Source organism: Meleagris gallopavo, chromosome 3 (assembly GCF_000146605.3).
Source record: "Meleagris gallopavo isolate NT-WF06-2002-E0010 breed Aviagen turkey brand Nicholas breeding stock chromosome 3, Turkey_5.1, whole genome shotgun sequence".
NCBI lineage: Eukaryota > Metazoa > Chordata > Aves > Galliformes > Phasianidae > Meleagris > Meleagris gallopavo.
Window position 1 is genome coordinate 65,721,300 of NC_015013.2, and position 8,012 is coordinate 65,729,311.

Below are 8,012 nucleotides of genomic sequence, written 5' to 3' on the forward strand. Positions count from 1 at the left end.
AAAAAAAAACAAAACAAAACATAATTGTATTATTATTCAGTAATGTTCTTCTACCAGCATTAGCAGCTTATCTTGCCATCGAAGCACTTTTAGATAACAGGCTCAGTTTTATGTTGAGTACAGGCTGTACCAAGTCACTAAAACCCCACTATTGTTAAAGATTATGTAAAATGGTCAATCAAAGTGTCACTCCTTCCTGCCCAGCCCTCAGGTTGTTATGTTGCACAGTTCCTTATAAAAGCTGAGGCACAAAGAGGGATGCTGGGAGCAAGGTGCTGAACTGTAGAAAATGGCACAATACAGAGCTCGTGAGTATGAGTTACTTTCCAGAGCCTGTGCTGCGTGGCTGCCTAAGGGAAGGAAGCAAAATATCTCATTTAATCTTGCTCAATGATTTGCCCCCGTAGGCACCAGGGCACCTGCAGAGCTGCCGAGGACCTCCCTGATCCCTGGGCCATCCAGCAGCTCCCAGCACTGCACAGGAGCAGACACAAAGCTGGAATGGGCTTGAGCCAGGTGTTTTCATGCAGCTCCTCTGGACCACAGAAATCACGCAGACCCCAAGGAGCATCGGGGCTTTAGGGATGACACCCTTTTCCAGTGAGGGCAAAGCAATTACCTCAGCCAGGGAAATACCAGGAGACCTCAGCACGGCTTTGACTGAGGAAAAAATTGTTCTCCCAGAGCCAGAAACATGATGAACAGTATGTTGCAATCTTTAGCTTTCTGTTTAAAAAGGTGCACATTCTACTTTATAAGCCAGTAGAAGCAAAGTAAACTTTCAGGCATACGTCTGCCCCTAGGTCAGACACAGGTAGGCACCTACCAGCATGCAGTGCTCCTGGAGTGGCCGCAGAGCACTGGTGGGGTTGGATGGATGCTGAGGACTGAGCCCAGCATTAGCCAGCTGGTGGTTGATGCACACACACATTGGATGTGGACACCTCATCTGAGAGCAGACCTCCATTTGGGGTCAATGATTGAACAAGAACAGCTGTACCGAGTCAGACTGGCATCTGTAGAGGCTCTGAGCTTGCCCCTTGCTGGCTGCCCTTGCTCCTTGTTCTAAACTAACCAATTCCCACTACACAGCAATGCCATAGACCTCTGACACACCTGCCCTTGAACCTCTTTTTCTCAGCAACCAGGGGGCACAAACTGTTGCACCTCACTCTGCTCACGTGGCTGGGAAAACTGAGTGGGCAGGCGAGCAACATACATATGTACAGGGTTTGCATAAAACTTTTCACATGGATTTCCTTAACACTTGCACATTTCAAGACAGAGGAATAGAATTATAAAATCATAGAATTGTAAAGTTTGGAAAAGACCCGTAGGACCGTCCAGTCCAACTGTTGATCTATCCTCACCATGCCAACGTGTCCCTCAGTGCCACATCCTCATGTTTCTCGAACACCTTCAGGGCAGTGACTTCACCACCTCCTTGGGCAGTCTGTTCCAGTGCGTTACCACTCTTCCTGAGAGGAATTTTTTCCTAATATTCAATCTGAACCTCCTCTGGTGCAATTAAAGGCCATCAAGGCAATCAAATAAGTGTATTGGAAGGGACCAAGTAATGTACCTTCCTCCCAGCAGAAAGCTTTTCAGAAATTTTCAACCACGTACTCCAAGTACATGAATAGACAAGGAGGGGAAATAGGAAAGAAGATTTGTGCTGCTTGCAATTTGTGCTGGAGAGTAAATAAGAGAAGGAACAAGGAAAATGATTCCTGCTTCTCAGATGTCCAAGGGGTGTCCAAATCTAAATACCATTTGTAGCTACAGGAGCAGAAAACATCCAGCACGTCTTGTTTTCCTCTGATACACATGGGGTCCTGGCAGTATAGATGTAAAGGAAACGTGTGTAGCATTGCACCAGGATACATGTTCCCTTCTGTGCAGCACGCACACACACATAGGCATAGCTGTATCATATGTTAGCAAGTAACAGAGAAGTTTAGCAAACATACCTGAAATAGCTCACATACTTGGAGATGCCAAAGAGACTCACTGCAACGTTTCTAGAGGGTTATTTTTACTTTTCCTTAGCCATTCCAAGGGCGGGTGCTCATTTTAGTTTGCATTCTGCAATAGCCACCACTGAATAGAAGATGACTTTAAAAACCATCATTCGTCTGTCACTGCATCCAACACCAGCCACCCCTCTCTGCAGAGATCCCCCTTGTGCCCAGCTCTGGTGAGGAGCTTCCCTCAGCCCCAATTTGCTTCCTCCTCTTCCTTCTCCTCCTCCCACGGACTTCATCTGTTTGGCAGAGAAATCTGAAGGTTTTTCAGAGGGAACCTGAGCAATTGTGCACGATGACCCAGCCAAGGGTAGGGATGTTAAACTGGAAATGACAGAAAAATGGAATCATAGAATGGTTTGGGTTGGAAAGGACCTTTAAGATCACCTAGCTTCAATCCCCTGCTATAGGCAGGAATACCTCCCACTAGACCAGATTGTTCAAAGCCTCATACAGTCTGACCTTGAATGCTTCCAGCTAAGGGGCATACACAACCTTGCTGGGCAACCTGTTCCAGTTTGGCTTCGTTGCTAAGCCTCCTGGCAAACAAATCTGTGAGGTGAGAGGAGTTGTGAGACAAGAAGAGGTGTGGACTATTTGTCTGTAATTGTTTAAACCTGGACTAAGGAGAGATACTGGCACTGCAGAGACGGGGGGAGACCCCAGAGGACAGCCAGTCCTGGTGGCCCTCATCCCTGCAGCGAGCCCTGTGCGGGGGAACCCCTTCCTCCACAAACATGTGGTGCCTATCTTCAGATCCTGCCTGCAAAACCTCTCCCGCTCCAATGACCTCAGGAGTGTGGCCTCTACTGGGTTTTCAGAAGGAAACAGCATATGGGAGTCACTCCGTTCAGCCTTGCAGTTCAATTAAACAATAAAATAAAGCCCTATTCCCCACACAGGGCAGAGGGGAGGAGAACAGCCTCCGGTAGCTGCCTAATCACTCACAGAGCGACAACCCCACTCCTGTCAGCACAAACCAGCAATTACAATTAATGGGCTGTGGCAATCGGACGCCGGCACTAGCGGAGACGGCCGGTCCCACATTTGCATGCAGTAAATTATTCAGGCTGTCAGCTGCTCAGGCGGCATCGATCTGAGCTGCGGTTACCGGTTAACCGGTGCTGTGGTTAAACGTCCGCCACATGGCTCATTTGAGGAGCATCCAACCGCTCTAGTACCACTACTAATCAGCCCTGTGCTGGGATGGCCGATCACAGCCGTGCCAACCGCATGAAGGGACAGTGCCCGCTGTGCTCACTGCTCATCTGTGCCATCCTTTGAGCAAAAAAGCCCCAGGAAAGCCTACAAAACCCACTAGGATCTCATAAAGGTAAAATTCATAGAATCATAGAATGGCCTGGGTTGAAAAGGACCATAATGATCATGTAGTTTCAACACCCCTGCTACAAGCAAGTCACCAACCACTAGGCCAGGCTGCCCAGAGCCATATCCAGCCTGACCTTGAATGCCTCCAGGGATGGGGCATCCACAACCTCCTTGGTCCAAGAGGCTGTGCACTTGAGACAGAGGAAAAGTGGGATGCTGGTGAGCAAACCTAAAGTCTTGCTGCACGCGGTCACTCCTACCTTCACATGTGGTCGTGAGCAGATGCTTCACCATAGGAAAATGCACATTCTGATCAGAAATCAAAGTATTCCTATACTAACGATGTAGCATCACACTCAGGGTTTGTCAACTAAATCAGAACTTCAAAGAGCCAAATGCAGGGCTCCACAAGCTTCTTCATATAGTTTTGTGTCTTTCTGCAGAATGTGGATGGATGTGAAGAAATATCTGGGACAGCTTTGTGTTCCCCTGGTCTTGTGATGAGTGGAGGTCACTGCCCAGGAGCTTGGGGAAGGCTGATCTCATGGGCACCAGCTCTGTCCCAACCCACTCATGCCCCTCAGCAGCAGTTGCTGCCTCATGCTGCACCTTGCCACAGAGACAATAAGACAGCAATGCTTATACTCACCAACCCAACAGTTCCTCAGGCTCAAGCAGGCATAAATATCAGTCCTGAAGAATGTTTGATGATTCAAAGGACACCATAAGCTCCCCAAAGGTGAGAATGCAGCAGGTCCCTGGCATGAGTGATGACAGACTGGTTTGGGTGAAGCTGATGTGCACAGCCAGAACTCCATCTGTCTATCTGCAAGAGACATATTTTAATGTTTCCACCCGCATACAAAAAGTAATTACTTCAGAATAGCCCCTGAGGATGAGGATGCAGAAAAGGGAGCAGAGAGAGAACTGTGAACTCTCCCAGGCTAAGACACTGTGTTTCGGGAGCACAGCACAAAGAGCAGTAAATGAGAGGCAGAAGGAAGAGAGCAATTTGAAAAGTGCTGGGAAAAAAATACCATGAGCCGTTGTCTATGCACACATACATCCAGTTCTTCATTACTATTTCCCTAGGAGGAGAAGGGAGAGTAATGGCTCTGACACAAGCAAAAATAGGCAGCGTGTTTTCCTGGTCTCAATGACCAAGCTGTTTCTTCACTAGCACCTCAGTGTGGACAATTGCAGCAAAGCCCATTCATTTTCATTCAAATCAGACTTGCTTTATGCTGAAGTCAACATATATTCATTGGTACACAGCCTGAGGGCAAATATATTTCGTGTCAGGATCTTGAAATGGTTTAGAGCTGTCCCATGTGGCTCAGTATAGCCCTCCCAGCAACACGATGGACTGCAGCATTGGCAGCTTTCTTGTGAGTACTTGGGACTTTCAAATATTAAGGGTTTTAGTAGAAAGGAAAAATCTGACTTAGAAATATAAGTAGTGACATGCATATAAAATAGTGGCAAACATAGCTCCATCCTCGGACATGGAGAGTTTGACATGAAAAATAAGGTGAAATAAAAGGGGAATGGCAAATTGTAATAACCTGTAGAAGCATAAGAGTGCAAACCGGTACAAAAGTCATGATAACAAACAGCAAAACTCAAACTTAAGGGCAGTTTGTCACTTTGCTTAAGAGTTACCTGCCTCTGAACATATGGGCAGATCAAGGTGTCTGTGTCAGTCCAATTTCCTCAGCACTGAGATCACACCTATTTGAAAATGTCTGGGTATATCCCATTCAGGCTGCCTGTATTTAGGACAAGCAATTAAGAGAGTGTGATTGTCAGCAGGTCAAGCTATTTCAGATCTACAAAGACTTAAAATCCATTCAACTGCTCAAATGCATGCACTGAATAGTCCCATCGCGACCAAAGGACCATGTAGCAGCATGGAAATTCAGACAGCAGTATGGGTTTTCACACATCAGAGCCATATTTTTATCCTCATTGAGGCCCAAAGTACTTATGCATATATACACTAGCAGTAAAACAACAGAGTGATCCTTTATGACAGTATGACCATAATCCAACCTGACAAATGCAATTGTCAGCATCCCTTAAAGTAAATTATAACTATGCCCCCTTGGCTGAATCCTGAGCTCTTTCAAATAACAAAACAAACTGCTCTCTCCCAAGAATTGTGTTCTCTGCATTGTATTTTCTGACATGCTTTCCCACCACCAGCCTTTCATCCTGTTGAACTAATTTCCATTGTGAGCCACGGAAGGCAGGGAGGATAACGCCTTTCATCAGCGGGTGAAGCGTGGGGCTGCCCTGAGGACAAGCAGTAGAGAGACACATCTTTGCTGGGCCCAGCAATGAAGTCCTGTCTCAAGGAGACCAAATGGAATAATTTGTATGTACAACTGTGCGTTTCAGTGCATAACACGCAGTGGCAGCTGGTGCTAACAACTGGGAAAGGTGCTCCCCAGCTGGCCCTCTACAGAGCTCATCAGCAGAGCATCCGGTGCTTAGGTGTATCTCTTTTCAGCCTGGTGCCCCACTGCTACCAGCAAATGAGGCACCACCAGAATAAGGTCAGAAGCTTTGCAACTGGCCCTCTGAGAGGAGGGACTCAACTAAGCTCTGGATCTTACCATGTTGGAAGGAGACACAGCGAGGTGCTGCCAGAGGCACTGCTGTGGCACTGCCAGCTGCACGCTTTCCTCTGGCTGTGTAAATGGAAGAAATATACCTTTTACATCCTATAATCTGCACCCAATATCCATGCACGTTTGTACTATATACTGTACACTATGTATCTGGGTTGCGCAATGGACCATGCTCTTGTCCCATCCACTTTTGTGTACCTCAAACCCAATCTTGCTGCAGGAAGATCACATGGCCATTCAAATCCACTTTAAAAAGGTGAAATGATGATGAAAATTCTTTCTCCTGAACACTTTGCATGTAGGCCTGGCTTTGCCCTTAGCTGAGGAGGGAGGGCAGTGATGCTGTCAGGGACATGTGCATGCTTTATCAGAGAGACACTTCCCATGCCTCTCATCCTATGTGCATAGTGCAACACTGCACCTGCAGGGAAGGAGAATGAAGAGTGAGTTGAGCAGGTTTGTTTCCTCTGTTTTCACTTTGTTATCAGTATTTTCTTTACCATCAACTTTTGGGTTTCGCCTGTAAAACTCCAACCTTTGCTTCCTTTCTGATTTGTGGGTCAGTCACAGAAATGTGCAAAGCTGTACTGATGTAACTCACAGAAAATTAAGTTTCATGGCCTTGCCAGGCCCGAGCCAAGGCTGCCTGTATCACAGCTCAGATGAATAGGATAGTTCAAGGAAAATCAGTCTAGGAATTGGTGGTATCTATTCATTTGGTGAACTCTTTTTTCTATGTCAGAGCTGGATCTCTACTCCGGGTTCCGAATGATGATATCAAGGGAAGACAAAGACTTAGGGTCCTGCTCACACTTATTCCACACTCCATCAAAAGAAGGGCTGAACCTGCTAAGTCCTGACCTCGGGTCTGCACTCTGCCCCTGTGCCTGGTGGCCTCACTCACCGTCATCTTAGATATAATCCTCTCCTGCACACGTGCTTCACGTGCAAGCTTTCAGCAGCAGCATAAAGATTCAATAGACTAACAGGTTTATCAAGTCATGCACAAGTCCCTGCTGTAAACAAGTCTGCCACTCCTACTGCTGCAAGCAGCACAGCAAGAGGGTTCGGCAGCACGCCCAGCCCTGAGTACAGCCTGCTTCCAGGGCACAAGGCAGGAGCAACGAGTGCATCCTGCTGGGTGTCTCCTTGTGTGCTCACCCAGCTGCTAATAGAACACTGAGGCACAGAAAGAATCAGCTTAAAGCCCTTCTCCTTGGCCCCAGATAATCAGAGAGTCACGGTGTGTTCAACCACTGTTGCCATCAATCCTTTGGAGGTCCCAGAGGACAGCATCCCAGTACTGAACTGAAGATCTACAGTACTTCGTTATGTGATCTAAACAGAGTTTGAGATGGAGACCTCAAAGATGCAGGCTGCAGCTGGATGGAAGTAATTAAGACCAAGGTTGAACGCTGCTTGGGAGGACTCAGCCCACCAGCCCAGTCACAGAAGTATAAGAATCACAGAATGGCTTGGGTTAGAAGGGACCTCAACCTCCCTGCCAGAGGCAGGGCTGCCAGCCGCTAGGTCAAGTCCTAGATGAAGCTGCCAGGGCCACATCCAGCCTGGCTTTAAGCACCTCCAGGGACTGGACATCCATAGCCTCTCTGGGCAGCCTGTGCCAGCACCTCACCACTCTCTCTGTAAAGAACTTCCCCCTTTCCCAAAGGAGCCACTTTGGTCTCCTTGTGTGACCTGGTATCAGCAGTGCCTGACACAAGAGGCCACGTGGGAGTGCCTACACCTGCAGGGCAGCTTCTGTTGGCTGCTGCTTCCAGAGCAACCAAGCAGGAAGGAAGCAGGCAGGGCATCAAGCTCTGAGATAAGTTTGTAACACGTGTAAGCAGCAGCACACAGCTTGCCAGGTGCAGCCAAAGGAGGAACAGTGCCAGGAAAGCAATGGGGGCTTGCATGGATGCAGGAATGATCATGAATGCGATGCCCGGTGATACACCTTCACACGCAGAAATCAAGGATCTAGACAAAATGGAAGATTCAAGCTTTCCTCTTTTTTTTTTTTTTT

General features: G+C 47.5%; 1 long non-coding RNA gene across 1 annotated transcript; it reads right to left on the reverse strand.

Annotated features, from left to right (window-relative positions):
• Positions 1 to 38: 38 nt before the first annotated feature.
• LOC116216507 lies at positions 39 to 5,187 on the reverse strand. The gene is made up of 3 exons (XR_004159393.1): positions 5,016 to 5,187; positions 4,003 to 4,179; positions 39 to 2,348 (listed from the first exon to the last, which is right to left on the reverse strand). It is a non-coding gene; the product is annotated as an uncharacterized LOC116216507 (long non-coding RNA).
• Positions 5,188 to 8,012: the final 2,825 nt, after the last annotated feature.